The sequence below is a fragment of the Furipterus horrens genome, unplaced genomic scaffold (assembly GCF_987537825.1).
Source record: "Furipterus horrens unplaced genomic scaffold, mFurHor1.1.pri manual_scaffold_1, whole genome shotgun sequence".
Classification (NCBI taxonomy): Eukaryota; Metazoa; Chordata; class Mammalia; order Chiroptera; family Furipteridae; genus Furipterus; species Furipterus horrens.
Genome location: NW_028327171.1, coordinates 51,792,851 through 51,817,854, shown reverse-complemented (window position 1 = coordinate 51,817,854; position 25,004 = coordinate 51,792,851).

Genomic DNA, 25,004 nt, shown 5'->3' with positions numbered 1-25,004 from the left:
GCGAGTAAAAGGAAGGAAATCATCAAGATCAGAGCAGAATTAAATGACAGAGACTAAACTAACAATTCAAAAGATCAACAAAAGTAGGAGCTGGTTCTTTGAAAAGATAAACAAATTTGACAAGCCTTTAACAAGGCTCATCAAGAAAAAAAGAGAGAGGACCTAAATAAATAAAATCAGACACAAAAGAGGAGAAATCACAACCGATACCTGAGAAATACAGAAGATTGTAAGAAATTATTACGAACAACTGTATGCCAAGAAATTTGACAACCTAGAGGAAATGGACAAAAACATATAATCTTCCAAAACTGAATCAAGAAGAAGCAGAAAGCCTGAAGAGACCAATAACAACTAGTGAAATTGAAGCAGTAATCAAAAACCTCCTGGCACACAAAAGCCCTGGATCAGATGGCTTCACAGGTGAATTCTACAAAGCATTTAGGAAAGAACTTACTTCTATCTTCCTCAGACTATTCAAAAAAATCCAAGAAGAGGGAAGACTCCCAAACTCGTTCTATGAAGCCAGTATTACCCTAACTCCAAAACCAGGTCAAGACACAACAAAGAAAGAAAACTACAGGCTAATATCACTGATGAACATAGATGCTAAAATCCTCAAAAAATATTGGCAAACCGGATCTAGCAACACATTAGAAAAATCATACACCACGATCAAGTGGGATTCATCCCAGGGATGCAAGGATGGTTTAACATTTGAAAATCAATAAACATAATACACCACATAAACAAAATGAAAGACAAAAACTGCATGATTATATCAATGGATGAAGAAAAAGCATTTGTTAAAGTACAACACCTATTTATGATAAAAACTATCAGCAAAATGGGAATAGAGGGAGCGTACTCCAACATAATAAAGGCTATATATGAGAAACCTGAAGCCAACATGATACTCAATGGGCAAAAACTGAGAGCATTCCCCATGAGGCCAGGAACAAGACAAAGATGTCCACTCTCTCCACTCCTATTCAACATAGTCTTGGAAGTTCTAGCCACAGCAATCAGACAAGAAAGAGAAATAGAAGGCATACAAATTGGAAAAGAGGAAGTAAAACAGTCATTATTTGCAGATGACATGATAGCATACAGAGAAAACCCTACAGACTCCACACAAAAAACTACTTGACCTAATAAGTGAATTCGGCAAAATAGCAGGGTACAAAGACAATATTCCGAAATTGAAGGCATTTTTGTACACCAACAATAAAATCTCAAAGATAGAAACTAAAAGAAAAATTCCATTTACCATAGAAACAAGAAAAATAAAGGATTTAAGAATAAACTTAACCAAGGAATAAAAGACCTCTACTCAGAAAACTACATAACACTGAAGAAAGAAATTAAGGAAGATACAAATAAATGAAAGCATATACCGAATTCATGGATGGGAAGAATCACCATTATTAAAATGTCCATACTACCCAAAGCAATTTACAGATTCAATGCAATCCCTATTAAAATACCAATAACATTTTTCACAGACCCAGAAAAAATACTTCTAAAATTTATATGGAACCAAAAAAAAAAAAGAAAAAAAAAAAAAAAACCCGAATAGCCACAGCAATTTTGAGGAAGAAGAACACAGTAGGAGGAATTACAATACCTAATATCAAATTATACTACAAGGCCACAGTAATCAAAACAGTCTGGTACTGACATAAGAACAGACATATAGATCAGTGGAACAGAACAGAGAGCCCAGAAATTAACCCAGGTCTATATGGTCAACTAATATTTGACAAAGGGGGAAGGAACATAAAATGGAGTGAGAAGAGCCTCTTCAACAAATGGTGTTGGGAGAAGTAAACAGGGACATGCAAAAAAAATGTAACTAGACCACCAACTTACACCATATACCAGAATAAACTCAAGATGGATCAAAGACTTAAATGTAAGCTGAGGCACCATAAAAATCCTAGAGGAAAAAAAAGGCAGGAAAATTTTAGATATCCCACATAGCAACATTTTCACTGATACATCTCCTAAGGCAAGGGAAATAAAAGAAAGAATAAACAAATGGGACTACATCAACCTATAGAGTTTCTGCTCAGCAAAAGAAAACATCAGCAAGATAAAAAGGGACCCAATTATATGGGAAAATATATTTGCCTATGATATCTCAGACAAGAGACTGATCTCCAAAATATGTGAAGAACTTATATGACTCAACACCAAGAAGACAGCCGAATTAAAAAATGGGCAAAGGACCTGAACAAACACTTCTCCAAAGAGAACATACAGAGGGTCCATAGACAGATGAAAAAATGCTCAACATCACTAGCCATCAGAGAGAGGCAAATAAAAACCATAATGAGATACCACCTCACACCAGTCAGAATGGCCATCATTAACAAATCAAAAAACAACTTGTGCTGGCGAGGATGCGTAGAAATGGGAACCCTGGTGCATTGCTGGTGGGAATGCAGACTGGTGCTGCCACTATGGAAAACAGTTTGGAATTTCTTCAAAAAATGGAACTGCCCTTTGAATCAGCAATTCCATTGCTAGGATTATATCCTAAAAATCCTGAAACACCAATTCAAAAGAACCTATCCACCCCTATGTTCATAGCAGTGCTATTTACAATAGCCAAGTGCTAGAAACAACCTAAGTGCCCATCTGCAGATGAGTGGATCAAAAAACTGTGGTACATTTACACAATGAAGTACTATGTAGCAGAAAGAATGAACTTTTACCATTCGCAACAACATGGATGGAACTAAAGAGAATTATGCGTCGTGAAATAAGCCAGGCAATAGCTATCACCTATTACAGGCAACTAATGAACATCACAAACAAATGAGCGAAATTGAACCAGAGGTATGTAAACAAGGAATAAACTAACAGTAACAAGGGGGGAGGTGGGAGAGAGTGAAGGGGGTAAGAAGAGGAAGGTTCTAGTCATAAAACATGTATAAATGACCCACGGACATGGACAACTAGGTGGGGACTGAATGTGGGGGAAGAGGGGGCAAGGTGCAGGGAAGGGGGGAAAAATTAGTGGTGGGAAAAATGAAAATATAAAGAATAGAAATGCAAGTTCAGTGAATATTAGAAAGACAAGGATTTTCCTTCACACTGTATATTTGTCTCCCTGTCTGATCCCTCCAGAGTTTGGCATTCTAAAGAAGTAAGTAATGACATAAGTTTCTTTGCATAAAACTAATAAGACCAGTTGTTAATAAAGGTTTTTTTGTTTTTTTGTTTTTTTTTTACCAGGACTTTGACTGGAATGCCATGCTTAAAGGAGACATGCTTGGGCGCTGGTTGTTACCAAAAAGCCCTGAGGAACTGCGATTGACTTTCGAAGGTAATAAAAACCCACGAAATAAAAGGCCTGGTACCTTGGTTGGTTTTGCAGTCCTCAGCAATCTTTCCAGGGATGCAATGAGGGCTGTTTTCCTGAAAGATGGCTAGAAGGGACCTTAAGGCACAATGGAAAACCAGAAAGACTTGGAAAAGACATGTGTGTACAGGCAAGGATGAATGCCAGGTATGTGGTTCTGCTTCTGTGCCCTGAAGGGCAGACTGAAGGGCACCCTAAATGTTCCTTGCATAAGTTCCAGCAAAGCAGAACTAAAAATCATAAGTGATCATTTCTGCTCTTGTTGTGTTTATGCAAATGAACAGGATGAATTAAAAATGGATGTAATGCAGTCCCTTTAATGACAAGGAGGGTAATCTTAGGGAGAAAAATTGTGATTCAAGGAAAATCACAATACTCAGTGGTAGACTATAAAGCAGTGCAGCTAACCAACTTCAAAGTTTCTTTTCATTTAAAATTTGTTTTCATTTGAAAGTTAAACTATGTCTGTGGTATCATCCAAGATGTTTAATTTACAGGCAAGAAGAATGTCAAATGCCTTGCAACTGGATGTCTTTCCACTAAGACAGTCTTACAGATTTAGAGACTTGTTTGTGGGTTATGTTACATAAATTAACATGTGTTTTCTGTTTCCAAAGGGCATAAGCCTATGATCTCATTACTTGAGTGATTGTCTGTATGTATAGGCCTCACTTAATCCTGTCTGCAGCACTGCCTCCTGAGACTCAATGGTTTGGCTGAATGAAGTGGCTGGTTTGGTGAAGTATGGGGTGGTGTGTGGACTTCACTTTAAAACTTGTTTCTTTTTTCTATCCTAATGGCTTGGACAGTAAGAGCCCAGAGGTCTGAGAGGGGGAAACCTAAAATATTTCCCTCAGTCCAAACTAAGTATAATGGGCAAAAGGGTTTTGGACAGGTGAGATGTGCCTGGCACACCTTCCTCCAAAGAAGCCCTTCTCTTTCCCTAATGTGGGACAAAAATTAATACCTGCCTTTTGTCATCTAGTGGTTATGGATTGAATGATGCCTTTTAACCCTGTTGCCAAATCTGTTGCTCCCAGAATACAACAAAGATGCCTGTTAAACCAAGCACGCCATTGTCCGGAGATGGCCACCTGACCTGGAGTCTGCAAAATCCTTCCCCATATGGGAAGGCCACCCTCCCCTCCACACCCCCACTCTTATTAGGGATTTCTGGACCCAAGGGTAGGTAGGACGACGACCATGTCGAGCTTGAAGCAGCTAGAGGAGCTTGAGACCCTTGCCCATTGTCCTTTATAAGATTATAAAGGGTCTTAAGTCTGAGAGGGAGGGATTGTTTTTTTATTAATTAATTAATTAATTAATTTTAAAAAATAAGAAGAATATAGGAACAGGTGAAGTGTGAGAGCTTGTAAGTACGACCATGGGCATGGACTTGGGAGGAGAATTGTGGGGGAGGGGGAGTGCTGGATGGAAGGGAGCAAAGGGGGAAAAATTGGAACTATTGTAACAATATAATCAATAAAATATACTTAAAAAAAAAGAATAGAGTTACCATATGATCCAGCAACCTTTTTCTGGGTATCTACCTCAAAATTTTGTCTACATTTATTGGCAAAGATATATGCACCCCTATAGTCACTGCAGCATTATTCATGGTGGCCAAGAAATGGAAACAGCCAAAATGTCCTTTGATAGATGGTTGGATAGAGAAGGTGTGGTACATATATACAATGGAATACTACTCAGTCATAAGAAAAGATGAAATTCTGACATTTGTGACAACATGGATGGACCTAGAGAATATTATGCTAAGTGAAGTAAGTCAGTCAGAAAAAGCTAAGAACCATATAATTTCACACATATGTGGGATACAAAAATGAAACTCATAGGCACAAACAACAGTATGTTGGTTACCATATATGTGATGGAAGATTATTTGATTTTGGTTGTTGGGCATGCAATACAATATACCGATCATATATTGTAGAAATGTACACTTGAAATCTACATAATCTTATTAACTAATGTCACCCCAATAAATTTAATAAAATTTTAAAACCTCAATTAAAAATAAATAAATAACAGGCAAAAGATTTGAAGAGACACTTCTCAAAAAAAGATGTACAAATGATCAAAAGCACATGGAAAGACACTCATCACTAATCACTAGGGAAATGCAAATCAAATCCACAGTGAGATACCACTTCACATTCATTAGGATCACTTTTACCAAAAAGACAGGAACCCAGGAAATAACAAGTATGAGGGAATGAAGAAATTGGCGTCTTTTTGTGCATTACTGGTGGGAATATAAAATGGTACTCTTGCTTTGGAAAATAGTATGGTACTTCTTTAAAAAATTAGAAATAGTATTACCATATGATTCAGCAATTTCACTACTGGGTATATACCAACAGAATTGAAAGCAGGGGCTCTACCATATACCTGTATATTCATTTACAGCTGAATTATTTACAATAAGCAAAAGGTAGAAGTAACTCAAGTGTCCATCAACACAAGAATGCATAAACATTAAATTATGTGTTATTATTATTTTAGCAATTGCTTTACTCTCAAAAATTGCTACTTGGATAATTGATGGTCATTCTACTATTAGTCAACTAGAATTTTTAATTCTCTATATGCTCTATTTACATATGATGTCAATTATGACATCCTTTCTTTTTACAAATTTCTTTGTGCTATGTGACAAAATAAAATTTTGTATATTTCTATCTGTTTCTCTGTATCTCTCTGTCTTCTCTCATGTCCCTTTATACTCTCTCTATCTGTCTCTCACATTCTCACATACACACACACACACACACACATAAACACATTGATTTTCCAAAATACAACTGAGAAAAGAGTCTTACTAAGAGCAAGCTTAAGCAGTCTATTTAAGGAGACCAAAAATAACATTATCCCAAACCTTAATGACCTGGTAAAATACATAGTTTTCATATCAGAAAGAAGGGCAGAACCATAAATGAAAATTATTTCTAGGGACACATAAAAGGGTATGGTTCCTCTAGCATGAGAAACTTTTGGGCTTAGGTATTTTTTCTTAATTTCAGTTCATGAATAATTCACTGCTAAATTTTTATAGTTAAATTGTTCATATACTCACATATGCAATATTTATAATAAGAAACTATTTAGAATAAAAAATCATTAGAATATAAATAATCCATTTAAATTATTAGGAAGACCTAGATCTATATAGGTCTGATAGAAAGAACTTTGTTTCAATTATTTTCATTTATTTTTAATTTGACTGAAGTTACAGAGCTAAAGAATGTTGAAGCCATAATGAAAACAGTTCTCTGAATCCTGGTTCAATGCTCAACACAGTGAAGAACAGCTCAATAAGCCCCAAAATACATATGGCGACAAGAGTAGATGCAATCTAATAAAAGTCTTAAGAATTTCAGTTGCCCTCTCAAACCTGTCTACGGCCACAATAATTCTCAAGAAATGTTAACATTTTTCTTAGCTCCACTTGCACACCCTAGACATATAGAGCTGTACTTTATTCTGCCAGGAGAGAACTAAGGCCTCACCAAGATTTAGCAGTGATGTACTCAACCCAGGGCTGGTACCTGAGCACCAGGACCTGTAGCTTTGTCTTTTAGTAAGACAGCAGGGACCTTTTTTCATCTCACTCTACTTGTCCAAAAGCCTAGAAACCAGAGATAAAGAATAAGAGGGACAAAATGTAATCTTTCCTTCTGTTTTCCCTTACACTACCCCACCGCCAGCTACAGTTTTCTCATTTGTTTCAACGTCTTTGCTATTCATCCAGGTATAGAAACTTCAGTAAGGCACACAGTAGTATCAGTGGAGCAGCAGGCACTTTTCAGCTTTATGATTTCTACTGGTTTGGCATTTCCCAAAGGCACTCCTTTGGGGATCAAAATACTTATGATACCCTGGCTGCTGTGGCTCAGTGGACTGAGTGTCGGCCTGTGAACCAAGTGTCGCTGGTTCGATTCCCAGTCAGGGCACATGACTCAGTTGCACGTCAGGACCCCAGTTGGGGGCACAAGTGAGAGGCAACCACACAGTGATGTTTCTCTCCCTCTCTTTCTCCTTTCCCCCTCTCTAAAAATAAAGTAAATAAATAAACAAACAAACAAATAAATTATTTAAAAAATAAACTTATAACAGAGCCAGTATGCTTCACAAGGATATCAGATGACTGAGAAGAGTGAAACCAGTTCAAAGCTTCATGTGTCACTTTGTGAAAATCAGTTTCTTGTGAAAGTCTAAATCTAGAGCTTAGCATGTCTGACAAATCAATTCACACTCTACATTGTGAGTCCCAGCCCTTTGGAATACAGATGGCTTTAACATTTTTGGATATATAAAAACATTCCACAACATGAAAACAACAAATTGACATTTCAAAAAGAGTCTTTGGCAATCATGTTGAAACTTGATGAAGATTGTTTTCTTTTTGATGGTTACTGTGTGACATACTAAATCACAAAGCCAAAGCTCTCATGGCAGACTTGGTATATATGCAACCACTGATAACGCTTTTAATTCTAATTCGCTGACAACAGCCTCGGGCCATTTTATCTTTTAAGGATGCCTATCAGAGAAAAATAAATAAATAAGTGAAAACAGGAAAGAGTTAATGGTAACTAAGTTGTATTTACAACAGCACTTCCAATTCTTAAATTATTTTATTTTGGAAAATGAAAGATGTTTTGGGGCCATATACAATATTGGGAAGAAAAAGACCCTCTAATTTAGGACAAACCTCTACTTATGTGTGATCTGTACTGGGTCAAAACGTTCTCTGATTTCTATTTTTCTCAATTGAAAAATTGTATTTTTAAACTAATTTGATTATAACTTAAAATTCTGAAAAGGTTTTGTGAGAACCAGATTAAGCTAGTAGATGTGAAAAGCTTTTTTCAACATTGCATGTAGAGAAAGAGTATGGAGCAGTAATGGGGCTTCAGGATGATAGTATAAGCCAGGCTGCTCACAGTGAGTAAAAGTAAGGCTTTGTGTGGGAAATGGTGAATGGAATGTTAAGAATAATGAAATGACAGACAAAATAAGTAGGAAGCAAAATAATAATTTAGTGTCAGATCTTGGAGGACCTCAGTTATTGTGGTGCTTTTAGCCAACTCCAAACTTTTAAATTGTTATGCTGCTGGGTCAGTTTCTAGGATATGAGGTGCTTCTCCTCCTTCTCTGCAATGAGCCCAGCACATCAGACTGCTCTCAGGACAGCTGTTAACTTAAAGTGCATTCTGTTCCATTCTCCAAATTCTATATTTCCATCTCTTACTCCTTCCTGTTACAAAGAGAAGCCTAAAGGTAAAAGTCTTAGTGTAATCTCAAACAGGCACAAATATTATGCTTTTTATTTCTTTTTTATAAATAAGGAAGTTTACAAAAACATTACTTGCTGAATTAAAATTTGTGTTTGATCACACTGAAAATAGTATAAATTACAAATCAATTATCACTATTAAAACTTAGCTGTCTAAATAACTGCTAACTTATTAAAAGGTAGTATAAACATTGATTTTTGCACACAAAACCAGGGTAGTTCACAAGAAGGTTAAAATGTTGAGTCTAGACTTTAAATCAGCATTAGCATGTAGGAAATAGTAGTGGTTGTTTTTTTTTTTTAAGAAAAGATTTCTTGCAAATACCTTAAGATTGCCGTATGCAATCAAGATCAGCATATTTGACAAGTATATATAATTCACATTGCAGGATTAACACCAATAAGCAAAACCACTGTGAAACATTTAAAATTTTAAAGCCAAGCTGTTAAATTCAGATAAAAACAATTAATTGATAGAATGGGGCAACAGAAAAAAAAAATCTTAACATATTTTTTAAATATCAAATTATAGTACCAATATGGTGGTTCTTTTATTACAGAGTAATTGGTAACACTGTAAGAAAAAATATTGTCTCTTCCTAGATACAAAAAAGAAAATCAAGATTAAATAAAAAAATAATTTCTTCAATTATAACAGATTCTGTTTTGTATATAAGAAAAAATGTGATGTTTCTACAATGTTCTTAAAATTGTTTCTTTCTGAGTTCTAGGTTAATATTAAAAAGAAAATCCTGCAAATATCTTAATAAAGTACTGTAAATATATTAACAAAATATCCTACAAATATTTTAACAAATATCTAACAAAATGAACTCTCAATTTTTACTAAAAACCAAATGCAAAAAGGAATAAAAGTTTTACAAGTATTAAATATGTTCTCATATTTGAAGTGTTAATGACCATCAGAATGGGGCATCACATTAAAAAATAATTAATTTATAATTACTGTTTGTAACAGTAATTTTAATACATATTGCGATATATGCTTGTAAATTATAGCTTATGGTAATATTATTTTTAATTTTCTACATATTATTATTTTTAAACTACATTTAATCTCTTTGGATAGACTAACAAAATGTTTAGAATTAAAATGTAAAAATATTGAGAAACACCCTGCTAGACAGTTTTGAGTAAGAGGTTCTTCCAATATAAGTTGTGAACATTATTGGAAAATATTCTATATTAATAAGATTCAGCTAGCCCAAAGATGCAATGAAAACCAGACTGAAATCTTACTGACTTAACACAGAAAAGTATATTTTCACTGATTCAAAGTCCTCTGAAAGTCAAATTGTTTCAAGGGCAGGTCTATTCCAAAAGGACCCAGGAACACAACCTAATTACTTTTGATTATCATCAATTAGTCAGATGCAGTCACATGATCCCACCAAAACAAGGGAACTAGGAATTACAGCTTTTTGTTAGCCTGCAAGATAGAGAAAACAATACATTTATTAAGAGCACTGAAACTGTCTAACACACCTCTCAACATACTCTTCTTGTTATGTCCTCTTTAATAATTGATTTTCTCTATTGTTACCCAAAACAATGCTTGCTGAATACAAGACAATCAAATTTAGGCTTCTTCATTACTCTGAATGTCAACGTACAAATAGAAGGCCTCATAACTAAACTCTCCTACACCAATTAAATGATGACAATGCTGACACATGATTTGCTATACATTTTTGATTAATAATATTAACACCAAAAGCTTCTTTTTTCCTACTTATTGAGTATATACAAATTACCAAGCTTTGTGCTAAAGATTGTTATTTAAGATATAATGCAAACTCATGACATAGATATCATTATCTCTATTTTGGAAGTCAACAAATTGATATAGATATGAGTAAATCCACCAATGATACATAGCCAAGATGTGGCCAAACTGTGATTTAATCTTGGATCTATCTGAAGAACCAAAGGCAGTGACCGTCCTACTACACTAAATTATTCATTCTTTTCCACTCCTCTCATGACCTTTTTCATCTATCAAATGAATATGGAGTGTAATTTTTCTGGAAATTTGACCAAAAAAATTGAATCCAGCCAAGTCATAAAAAATATATATATGAGGAAAAATTCGGGCTATAGGAATAGTTAAAAGAGTTCTTAGGACTTGAAACCAAAACCACAACTCATAAAAGGAACAGTTTATAAATTAGACCTTTTTAAAATTAAGAAAGAAAAATAACCTCTTGGCCCATGAAAGAATTATTAAAAAGATAAAAAGACAATCTATGTAAAGGAAAAATAATATTTAGCAACCACATACCTGACAAGAACTAGTATATCAAATATATAAAGTATTCTCATAACTCAACATTTTATGATAATAAATACTATAAGAAAGTTGGCAAAATACATGACCAAGCATGTAATCAGAGAGACTACATACACATATAGAAAAATATCCAATAAGCGTATAAAAATATTTAATATTTAATTACTATACACCTCTCAGAATGGCTAAAATAATAAATATTAACAACATAATGGTGAGGATGTTGAAAAACTAGATCACTCATCCATTGCTGGTGGGAATATAAAATGGTATAGCCACTTTAGAAAATAGCTAGACATTTTCTTTACAACAAACAAACCTAAATATACAACTTACAACTTTCAAACAACCCAACAGTTGCATAATTTATCCAAGAGAAATGAAAAAGTAAGTTTTGCACAAAAATCTTTATGCACAGGTTCATAGTAACTTTATTTGAAGTAGATAAAACATGGAAACAACACAGATGCCCTTCGGTGGATGAGTGGTTAAATAAACGTGGTGCATTCAGTCTCATGGTCAAAGGACAGATCTGCTGATTGATGGGCCATGGCTAATTGTCTGAGCTAATGGGTAGGCACATGGAAGAAATAATAATATAAGATTACTGAAAAAGAATTTGGAAAAGAGATATAAGCCAAACATCAGAATATTTGTATCTCATGAATACTCACCAAAAAGAACCCTTCTTCAAAGAAAAAATGTGATAATAACATGTGGTTAGTCATTCCCTTTCCCCATTTAGTCTTGTGTTTGCTCAAAGGGCTCATGAACAAAATGGGTATGAAATCAGAGAAAGAATTTAAATACAAGCTCAACAACATGCTCTTCATCTCATGATGGTGTAAACAATATGGACTGTCCAATCTGTCAAAATCAGAGAAAAAAGTTAAACCCACAATAAGGGATAATAGTTAGAGGGACTAGCAAACTGCCTGGTGTGAAGTTGAATACTTTGGTCAACTTCCCTCATTAAAAAGTCAGAGATTTGTCCTCATTAGAATAGATAACTGGTATTAAGTTTGCTTCTTTTCTCCCTGTCCTTTATATTCTGATGACATTGTCAACTTAATGAATTCACTATTATGAGAAGGCCCATAAAATTGCTTTTGATCACACATCAAAAGCAATATAATAGGCCTATGTTGATGGTAATGGCTGTTTTACCACATGGTCAATGAGATAGAAGCATCTGGTTTATAGAATACGGAATTGTCTGTTGACACCTCAAACAGAACACCAGCTGGAACACATCACCAAACAAAGTTAAGGTTCTTTCTTTCAGAATGTGGGCCACTCACTGAACTGGTTACTACTATATATCCAGGTTGTGTTTCCCACAGCCAGAATATGTAGATATAGAAACTCAAAGAGTTGACATGAAGGTGGTATTCATTAATGTTTTTCCTTCTTGACCATGGGCTTTGCTAGGTTAAATATTATAATACACAAGAAAAATGCTTTTTCACTGAGGTCAAAAATAATGATTTCAATTAATTACAAGTTGACATGGACATGAGTTATTTCAGACTCCACTTGTCATTGAATATTCATGTTTAAAAAAAAAATCAATTGATCCTAATTATCAAGGGAGTAAAGGATGATACTATACAATGCAGGCAGGAAAGAATTTGTCTGAAACACAAAGGGGTCCTCTAGATGAACTCCTTATTTCTTCTATGATAGTAGCAACCCTAAATGAGCATGTACTATGAGTTCTGACACTCAAAATAAAGGTTTAGGAAACCTTTCTAAGTAAAATACCATTCCTGGTAAAGATAAGTTGATGACTCAGAGCAGGGACACAAGAATGATACTACAGGAAGGAAGCTATCCATGAATACTAAGCACAAAATTATGACCAGTGACAGAAGAGATGACTAGAAACAATTCAAACTATTTTTTCTGTGTTATATATTCATAAATTGTCATTTTCTCCCCATGTAAAAATTACAGCAACGTGTTAATTCTTTTAACAGATAATCCATACATTAATTATGAATTAAGTAAATGATTTAACAAAATAAAGATCTGATCTTTCCTTGGATGGCCTGATACCAATGTTCTTTGTCAATCAGGATCTTTTTTTTTTTTGGTAATGTTCCTCCAACCAGAGACTCAAGAATCCAGCTTTCATCTTGATACTCTACCACTTAGTGACTTCAAGGTTTTTCTGTCCTCATCTGACTAGGAGAGGGTGGAAAGCATGAGAATTGGGAGACTGTGCACCTTGCACTTACATAATTCAGCCTTCAATGATGCTCCACATGATCTTCTGAGAAATGAGGAGGCACTTATTTTTTCTTATGTGGTTTTCCTAGAGTTTTAATCATGATCAGCTAAAAATCCCAAGTGTAGAAATGGTGTATTGCTACAATATTCCCTCAGTATTCCCCTTGGATATGTGTTTTCTGGACACATTGCTCCTCGATATTTAACATTTCAGCCTGGTCCTTGGCACATACAACTTGTGTTACTTAATGGGCTTCAAAATAAATGTCTTTATGCTAAAACTAGTGGCGTGTGTTCTGTTGTGCATAGTGGTGATTTAGGGAAGGAGATATTTTTAAGCAGTGGAATTTTCTTATATTTTTTAAAAGCAAAATCAAATTTGGTAGAATTGAAATCCCAGTTATTAGAGTAATAATAATAAAAACACAATAACTGACAGAAGACCACTGTCTTCTCAAGCAAAAATAATTTGAGAAAGGCAAGGTCCACCTTCCTTATGAATGCCAGATGTATTCTTTTCAGACATTTTTTATTATTAACGTTTGACAATAAGTCTATTTATCTAGCTTTTAACTTGCTTATTTTTCCCTGCACACAGATTGCTATAAAATCTAATTTCTTCTACCTCAACTAGGTTTCATTATAAATAAATTATTTGGGATCTCACATGTGCTGTGAGTCAAAGCTTTCTATTTTGTTTTAATTCATATAACAATATAGCTGGGAGGAGCTTTAGAAATCACTAATTCAATTTCCTCAAATTATAGAAGCACTGAGACCTAGAGAGCAAAATGTTATTTATCTATGGTCAGTAACATTTGGTAAAATTTAGCCCCAAACCCTAATCTCTTGGCATCTAACTCAATGACTTTTGAATGTCCTTCTTAAATTCAGGATAGTCATCACCTTGTAATTCCCCAATTATTAATGTCACATTATAATCCATATGCTCTCGAAGACACAGAACCTAAGATTAATAATTAATGCAAAGTTAAATGGATCTGTGTTAAAAGGTGTTATATCAAATAGTCGCTAAAATATAACTTATCCAAAAGCTTTACCTCATGGGTTTTGATTATTCTGGATTCTAAATTTCCCTCACCCCATTAACTCTCCTCTTCAAATACCATTTTCCCTGCAATCTCATTATCTTAGTTAAATGCATTGTGTCATTATGAAGAAACAAGCTTTCCTACTAAATTAATAGGACTTCATAATATGTTTTTAAAACATATTTAATGTATCCCTGAGAGTGACTTCAGTTACACTTTGATGACACACATTAGGGTCTATCATGCATAGATGCATAGCTAATTCCAGAGATAGATTGGTTATCCCACTTAAGTAGCATGCCTCAATACATCAACATTCCTTTCCCTAGAAAATTGGTGTTTTCATGGAAGCTATTTATTAATATGTTTTTTCTCAGAACATGAATTCCTGCCCTGGTCTAATGCATTGGTAATTGAGTGATACAACAAATCATATTTAAATATGAATCAAGTAGTAGAGATAATACAGCTAACTACATTTAAATGTGGTTAGCAACCATTGGAACAATAACAAATCAAGTTGAAAGATTAATCAATAACAAAAAGCAGTTTGTTTGTTTTTTTTCTGGAGATTCATGGGCATGAACCTCATCCCATTGTATCTTCTTTGTCCTCCAAATGCTTTGCTTTTATAAATAAAACACTTTCTTCAAATGAAAATGTACAGATCCCAATATTAAAAGAGATAAAAGTAGAGTTCTTCTGGTTGAAGACCTGCTTGACCAGAATCCTCTCCTCACTTCCACACTGGACCTTGAAGGTACTCAGATAAACATGGAGGACAACAAAGAACACAATTTGAAGGCACAAGAAACTTAACATTGAAAAGCATCTTAAAAATTGAAAACTTATTTGAAAAACTAATGAAATAAAACATCCTTAATTTGGTGAAGGAAATAGACATACAAGTCCAGGAAGCACAAAGAGTCCCAAACAAGATTGATCCAAAGAGAACTACATGAAGACACATCATAAGTAAAACGCCAGAAATTAAAGATAAAGAGATAAACTTAAAAGCAGCAAGAGAAAAGCAGAGAGTTACCTACAAAGGAGTTCCCATAGGACTGTCAGCTGACTTCTCAAAAGAAAGTTTGCAGGCAAGAAAGGACTGGCAAGAAGTATTAAAAGTGATGAAAAGCAAGGACTTACAACCTAGATTACTCTATCCAGCAAAGTTATCATTTAGAGTGGAAAGGTAGATAAAGTGTTTCCCAGACAAGGTAAAACTTAAAAAGTTCATCATCACCAAGCCATTATATTAAGAGAACTATGTAAGAATAAGAAGATCAAAACTGTAAACATTAAAATAGCAACAAATTCACAAATATCAACAACTGAATCTAAAAATCAAACTAAGCAAACAACTAAAATAGGAACCGAATCATAGGTATGGAGATTATTTGGAGGGTTATCAGTTGGGCGAGGGAAGGGGAAGATAGGGAAAAAGGTACAGGGATTAAGAAGCACAATTGGTAGGTGCAAAATAGACAGGGGGATCTTAAGAACAATATAGAAAATGAAGTAGCCAAAGAAATTATATGCATGACCAGGGACATGAACTAAGGGAGGAGATTGCTGGATGGAATGGGGGAGGGTGGTACCTGGTGGAGGCGGGCAAAGGGGAAAAATTGGGACAGCTATATAGCATAATCAATAAGACATATTTTAAAAAAGAAAAGCAGGGGAGAGGAATGGGGGCCAGGAATGGGAAAACTGTAATAGAACAACAATTAAGAAATGGAAAAAAATAGAAAAGAAAGAAAGGCATTTGAGAGATAATATTGTCTAGACTTAAAAGGAATTTATTCTGCTTGAGTCAGCAGCTACAGGCCCACCATCACCAGTAAAGGTAGTGGCCCCTCTGGTACTCTCTGACATTAAAGATATTCTTGACCACACGCTCCTGACTAATTCCATTTTATTGATGACACAGCATGAAACATTTGGATATGTGCCCTAACATATTTGGTATTTATATTTAAACATTAGTAATTTGGAGTTTTAATGCATCATTCTTCTATTAACTATTTACTGATAAGTAGAGTAAGACTTTACTTACAGAAGCATCAGTTGCTCACAGACTGAGATTAAATGGACTTTAGATTTCAACAATATTGCTGCAAAAAGTGCTTGTTCTTCATTGGATAGTAAGTGCTAAATGCCAAAAAGAAAGTATCACTGAAATTTCTACAAACAAATCTTTTCATAGTCCTTGGTCATACATATGATCATTTATTGTATCATGTTTAAGAAGTGTTTACCAATTGATCATTTTGATTTAGGTTTCCCTTCGCTTTAATCAAGCAAGTCCTGTAACCTCTCAGGTAAACATCGATTTGAATGTCTTGGTAAACTGACTGGTTATTTGGATTCCTATTGCCACAGCTACATAGGAACCCTATATATCCTTTCTGCTTCCTCACAGTTTATTTGCCTTTCCCCCAAATGGTGCCACTTCACCCTCCACTTCAGAATTAGTTCTGTCTAGACTTGGTTAACAATCCAGACATTAGTTAAAAGCAATGTAAGGATCTTGGATCCATACAAAGGAGTCTCTTGCTCAAGACAGCTTGATTGCTGATTCATATGTCCCCACTTTAATAAAAGAGCCCCTACTTGCTTCATGTGCACTGACTCAGATAACTGGACTCTTAATTTATTTCCCCATGTCTGGTCTCTGTGATGAACTGTCTCTTCCCAAACACCAGCTTAGGTGTTTGGACTCCCTATCCAGCTGTAAAGCCATGCCAAATACTGGGCCTATTCCTTATAATAGCCCTAGATAACCCCTTGAAGAAAAAAAACTCAGCATCAAATGTTTTTAAGAAAATAATGACATTAATGTTTTGGCAGAGATCTTAAACAAAAATACAGTCTTTTATTCAACATAGTAATTCAACAAGTATTTGTTGAACACCTGTTACTTGTCAGGGATTGCTTTAGACATTGGAGATGAAGTAACAGCAAAAGAGATTTGTTCTCTATCCTTATAAAAATTATGTTCAAATGGGGTAAACAAACAACAAATATGAGTGGGACCCCAAAAAACAGAATTATCTTCTGAGGGATAGGCCTCTTGTAGTACAGGTGTCCGCTGCTAGGTGAGTGTTCTAGGAACCCATTGCTATCAGTGTACCAGCTGGCGTTTTGTGAGAGGCTATGTTCGACTTCAGTGTTTTTTTTTTTAAAGACTCTTTCAGTGCATTTGCCCATTTCATGACGGGTGATTTATGAGCACGCCTGCCCACACTGCTCTGACTTTTGAGCAATTTTTGACCCAAAATGGCATGACCCTCAATGCCCCATCCTCCCTATTCACCTGATCTCTCCCTGAGTGACTTTTTTTTGTTTCCCCAGATGAAAATGTCCTCAAAGGGAAATGTTTTGCTGATGTGGAAGAGGTGAAACAAACAAACAAACAACAACAACAACAACAACAAAAAACAGCAGAAGCACTAAAAGGCATCAAAATCAACGAGTTCAAAACGTGTTTTGATCAGTGGAAAAAAGTCTCAATGCTGTATTGCATCAAATGAAGAGTACTTTGAAGGTGACTAAAGTTTAAACATGTAAGAATAAATACACAGTTCTTTAAAAATAAATTCCAGTGTTTTGGGTCCCCCCTCATAGATATAAAAACATAGAAAATAATTTCAGATAATCTAAGGAAAAATAAAGCAGAAGAAAAAGATAGGGAGTGATAGCTGCTCTTGTGATATAAATATATTTCTGAGGAAATAGCTTCTGAATAGAAATTTGACTTATCCAAAAGTGTCTCTTTTTTTTAAAACTAAGATCTAGAAACATAGCACTTAATAATGGAGATAAACATAGCCAAACATGCCCCCAAAACTGTTCAAGATGAATCCAGATCATCTGCTCCCTTGACGTATGAAAAAATCAACCAAAAAGAGATTTTAAGATCCATTGGCTTCATTAAGATAAGAATCTTCTGGATTTAGGAAACCTTTCTTGTTAGGCTGGCAATACTCTTGTGGGTAATGTCCTTAGATAAGATATATCTGAGACACAAGAACATGAGCTACTGCTCACAAGAAGGCCAAGACAAATAGAACAAACTTCCCAGGTTCAGACACAATTAAAGGCCACTTCTAGCTCTAATCAATTCTACCACTCACAGCCTCAAAACCCTTATCTGTTGGTTCCCTAGGATTTTATATCCTACCTGCTAGGTCTCTGAGGCTTTTACTGAATCCAGAGTTAGACTGTTTTCCATATTTTTAGAAGGAATTTTAGCTTGATACCTAATATATGTATCCACAAGATTTTAAACATCCTGGCTGCCCATCTTCTATTTTATTTCCCACATTACGGCAATAGTGATTATTACAAAAGGAAAATATTAGAGGAGACTGTTCCTTGTCTTGTATTTGACTAGAAATAAATAAATGAATTATATTCTTAAAAAGTTCTGGATGCATTTATTCAGGACTTGCAAAAACACAGCAGATACATTAAAATAAGCATGAGACTTAACAATTTATTTGAGCAGAAGCCAGAGCCATTGGAAGAGAAATAGTATGTACTTCAAAATATGTTAATCTTATCCTTACCAAGGGAAAATAAGGGAGGGGGACTATCTGCCTCCTCTAGCCAAGATGCAAACAGAAACAAAACACTCGAGAGATTGAGTTGCTTGCCAAAACTGGGAACTCAAATTTTTCTTTGCTCCTGAAGATTTACAGAGATTTATAAGCACATCATCAGGCTAAAGAATGATGAAGACATTTGTGGAAGTCTTGAAATATGTCCCTTTAGGGATGGGAGTGAGTGCTCCTAATATGAAAATCAGCGCCTTCATTTCAGTTGGTAATTCTGAAGTTTGGAGGTTCCTCAGAGCCATTCTGGAGACGAGGACAAAGAAAGAGAGCAGCAGGATGGCACATCTGTGACTTCTGTCCTACTGCACGTCCCTAAGACATGAACTGGACCTCAACTAGAAAGAAGAAAGAGTCATAGAAGTAGACTGGAATTGTATTTTAGGATCTTAAAATAAGTTGTAGTTATAAGATGAGACTTATAACTAAAAGGAAACATCCACTTTCAGCAAAGATGGTGAACCAGACTATAACTTATAGTTCTGTCTGAAACAATAAAATAATTTTAAAAAATGAAACAACAGTTTTTGGACAACACAGGACAGTCATTCTTGATTGAGGAGAAAACAAATAAGATGAGCTATAAAAATGCCCCAGCTTACAGTCTGGAGATAGTGTGTATCTCACTGGTCCCTCTAAATTAAGAGGTATATCTGGGGTTCCAGAATGTTAGGCACCTAGATTTCTTAGGGAAGAAGACTGGAGAAGAAAGAGCTGAGCAAAGAAGGAGTTCTGGATATCTGTGGAGAATCTTCTCAAAGTCTTCAGCTAAATACTGATAACACATGTGTGAGGAAACTCCCCAATGCCAAGGAAGAAGCAAATATTCAGTAACAAGTGAATGGATAAACAGTGGATATTGCTCAGCAATAAAAAAGAATAAACTATTAATACATGCTATAAAATAGAGGCATTTAAGAACATATATGCATGACACATGGACACAGACAACAGTATGATGATGGCCAGAGCAAAGCGGGGCAGAGTCTGGGTGGAGTTGGGCAAAGTGGGGAAATAGGGACATCTATAAGAGTGTCAACAACAAAAAAATAGTTAAAAATAAAGAATATATGAAGAAAAAATAAAAATAATTATACAGAGAGAAATAAAAAAGACAAAACAAACACATTGTATAATTTCATTTATATGTAATTCTGGAATATACAAATTATTTTATATTGACAGAAAGCAAACAATGGTTGGTGGATTTGAAGGCAGGACAGAGAGGGGGAAGTTGGAAGGATTATAAAGGATATGAGGAAACTTTAAGGAGCAATGCATGTATTCATTGCCTTGATTGTGATGGTGGTTTTATAGTTGTATAAATGTGAAAAAATATATTAAATTGCACACTTTAAATCTGTATGTTTATTTAAATTGAGATAACACCAAGTACAGCATTTTTTTTAAATTGGGGAGTAGGAGGAAGTATTGAAAAGCTGTGAGATATGCCCATGTTTTCTAAAGAAACAGGAAAGAAAATTAGATATTATTTAGTTAGAGGTGGTCATGGGTGAAAATAAAGGCATATTATTTATAACCTCTTCGAGTTCAACTTATTCCATAAATTGGTTATGGCTACAGGCAGCTTCACAGCATGTTTCAAACCCTGGCTTCATAAAATAATTTGCAGAGTCCCTTATTATGTGACCCCACCTGCTCCTCTCAGCCTTTCTGCTTTCAGACACACTGCACTGCATCCTTACTGTGTTTCACACTCCTGAACTTGGAGGACCATTAAACATCCGTGACAAGTGTTCCCCAAGCATTATGCATTGCCTTTTCATAACACTTATCAAATTTGTTTTCATTATTTGTTTTATTTTGTTTCCTCTTCTAGACTGTAAGCTCTCCGATTTGCTTGTTGCTATAGCCCAACAACTAGTTTATGAATGGCACTCAACAAATATGTGTTGAATAAAGAATATAAATATGGGTTTAGATAAACAGACCAGATGACTATATTTAATTATTTTAACCACAAGACCACCCTTACTCTATATTTTGCCTCTACCAATTTACAGCAGTAAATCTGTAAGCTTCACAACAGTTGGGGATCTTATCTATCATATTCATCAATGTACCTCTACACATAGGATGTGTTTAATAAATTTTATTAGGTGAATGACACTCTCCTAGATTTTTCTTTTCTTCCTTCCTCAGGCAAAGCAGCCACTTACTTGTTTTCAATTTCATCCTCTAAGTTACAAAACTATAATTATAACATTGCTTATTTCTCAAAAAGTCTCCTAATAGAATAAAACAATTCAATTAAGCATTGTCTTAACAACCAAAACTGAGCCTGTTGATAAATGGAGTTCATAAACTTCTTCTAATACATCATTCATTCCAAATTTCTATATTACATAAAAGTCCCCATCATTCCTAGGATAACAATGATGAGTCATCTTTGGTTTCTTTGTTTCCTCACCTCTTATATCAAATTGAACATAAGGTTCTGCCAAGTCTTCTGCAAATGTGTTATGCAACAAGTATTTATTGTGTGCTTATGACCTGCAAGACACTGTAGGAGGCACTAATATCAAAATGACCGCCATTTTCAAAGGGCTTAAAATCTCATAGAAATAATGTTATAAACAGACAAATGGTTAATATACCACAGAATAAAGAGCTTGCCATACAAGCCTGCATGTACAGTGTGCTCATATGGAATAAATTATGTGTTGTAGAAGCTCAAAGGAAGTTATGCCTGTCTTCAGTTATATAAAAATATGTTACAGAAAAAGATTTTAGTGTGAAAATGTAGTAAGATGATGCTTAATTAGTGTATGACTGCAATGTGGGCAGGGTAGACTGAGCAACAGGGAGGCAAGAGAATGATACATTTTAATCAATACTATAAAAGAGTAATCTATAAAACCCATCAATGTTTGCAAAACACATTGAAGAGAAAATAAATTAAATCATATATTAAAGTCCAGTGGGAAAAGATTATATAATATATACATAAAGTAAGACAGTTATAAAAAAAATAGATTTAAGAGGTGTTGTAAAAATTTACCTTGTCATCCTTATAAACTATCTGGATTTGGAAAGGAAATCAATGATTTGATGCCATACAAAGTGACTCTGTAATATTATCTCATTTTGGTTCTCACAAAAACATTATAAAACAAAACAAAAACAAAAACATAGTTTCATTTAATTAGAGAGTAAACTGAGTCTAAACCATGTAAATAGTTTACTCGTCTCAGGGTCATAATAGATCATCTGGAATTCAGGTAGGCTCTCTGACCCATGTATGCTGATTTTCAGTTTAATTTTCTTTCTTTAAAAGCATAGGAAGATGGTAACTCACTGGAAGTCATTTCCACAATCCAAGAAGAAAGGAAGGGGTTTTGGCTTTAAACGGCTAATCTTAAATAGATGCACTGCCTGTAACTATTTATTTATTCAATCCATGTCAGAATATATGATCTGCATCAGTTATTAAGATATTTTCCAGCTCCAAACCCACACTTCAGTTTTTGGGATGCTGGGCCTGAGAAGGTCGATTTCTTCTTTGGTGTCTTCTCCTTGACAGACTTCATCGTCAATAGAGGACGCTAGAGAAAGGCTGCAAGTTTGGAAAAGGAAGAGAGGACAAGCCCCTTGCTTGTTTTCTTGAAGGATCTTTGTCAGCCTGTGGTCCCTGTGAGTAGCAGCTAAGTAAAGCTTTGTTCCCGTGATGGTGGCAGTATTCTCTTCTCAGAGGTCTCAGTCCAGGGCCCACGAATCCCCTCCTCTGAGCTCACAGACACCAGCAGTGGTGCAGTAGAGCCCTGTCCTCAGAAGGCGGAGCTTCAGGCTCAGGGGCCCCCTCCTCCCTCATTCCTTCCTTCCCTCAGCTGTAGGAATAGCAGCAGTTTCCAGTTGTCGCATTTCTTAGACCTTGGAATTCTGTTATTCTTTTAATAGTTGGCAATTTTATACCTAATTAAAGTTATTTATATTAAATATTCTCTGTCAAATAATTGTTGTGGTTTCTGTCTCCCTTCTGTATCCTGATATTGATATATCAGCTTTCCTAAGGCAGCCCCATTAATCAAATATTTAAAGAGGACTTGAACTGACTCTTGCTAGCACCTCTAAATGTTAAATGTTCAAAAAAATTTACCCATTCTTAACAGATTTTACTCTTACCTTACGTACAATGTGCCTCACCCTCCAAGAAAATATATTCCCTCTGGTTTCTGTGCATATTGTTTTAGAATGCCTTCTTTATGCCTTTTTGCTTAAACAACCATTACCTATCAATATTTATTTCCCTTCTTCTTCTATCTTTCTTTGTTCCTTTTTTTTTGTCTTTATCTGTCTAGATATCTTGGTTTATAATTTCTATTAGATTTAATCAAATTTATACAAATCATATAAATAATGTTATAAAATATATAATATAAACCATATATTATGTTATATAAATCAGAATCTACTTATAGAGCATAACAATACAATGTAGAAAATGGTGTTCTAGAAAAAACAATTTCATTAGAGTGTTAATCTAAAAGTGACAAATTGAAAACAACCTAAATATAAAATGTTTAAAAAGTGGGCATGGACTTGGTGGGGAACTGTTGGGGAGGGAGGGTGCTGTGGAGGGGAGCAAAGGGGAAAAAATTGGAACTATTGTAATGATATAATCAATAAAATATACTTAAAAATTTAAAAAATGTTGAAGTAAAATTATGTTTATCTTTTACATGCATTCTAAGGCATGTAATAAAATGTTATTTAACAAAGGATTATAGTTGTGGAAAAATAGTTATGACAATATTATGTGGATAAATAAGGATATAATATGTAACTATGACATGATCTCAATTATGAAAAAATTCGTAGAAGAAAAAACTGGAAAATAAAGCCACATGGTCAACAGTGAATACCTCCAAATAGCTGGATTATACATAACTTCTTTATGATTTTCATGTACTTTTATAATCTGAAAACAAACTGCCTCCAAAACATGTGACTATACTTTTTCCACTTTTACCTCTAACCTCACATGGTCCTCAGAAGAGAAAGTTTTTGCCTATATAAGCAAAATGTACTCAAAGTATTTCATGTGGTCCTCTGCATTCAATAGATATTGTCATATAGTCATTTCTCTAACCATCATTTGCTGACTTTCTATATGTATAATTTCCAAGATGAAATCTCCATCGATGTAGGGGCATGAAGAACAAAATAGCTGGCTAGAAGGTTTGGACTTTACTTCCAGAGTGACAATTTCTAACAATGCATCTTTAGGCAGATTACTTCTCTGAACCTTATTTTCTCATCTATAAAAATATCTTGTTCAAAACCTCACAGGATCATTTTGAAGATTAATGAGAGTGATTAAATTTTCTGTTAAAATGCTATATAAACTGAAAAAGTCCTATAAATAAAGTATTATCTCCTTAAATTATTTTCCTTCTTGGACTATTCTACCCCAAACTCTTAAAATCATAACAATCCCTAAGCCTCTACATTTTGTCCTGAATGCGCCCTTTTAGTAAATGTTCATTATAATACTATATTTGAGTACAAATAAATTACAAATAAATGGAATTTTCCTGCATGGAGCAGTTGCTTATTTGGGATTTCTCTCTCCCCACTACTCCCTCCCTGCCTCCCCCCTCGGCCCCCATCTGTCTCTCTCTCTCCCCATCTTCTTCTCACCATGGAATTTGAGTGTATCATCTAAACCTACAAAATGACATCCATAAACACAGGCAAAACATTTATTTAAGATGAAGAGCTGTGTCCTACAAGTAGAGTTCTCAATGAAGCAGTTTCCCTGAAGGTCTATATTGCTATAATATATCTTAATTGATCACTGTCAGCATAAGTCATTTTAATGGCCTCATTATTCCCTGTTTAGGATTCTGAATTTTAAAAAGAACACATTTCACAAAGTAGTTTTCACCAACATAATCAATATTAGGGGAATACTTGACTGCTTTTGTTGCCAATTCTGTTTTTGTACAGGCATTGCACTATTTGAAGAAAAAGTTTTTGATATTAGGAAGACATGAAAATTGGACTTAATCAATATTTAATGATTTTCTATTACCCAGTTGACATTCAAATTGCTACCATGATTTTAATGGTATATGGAGAT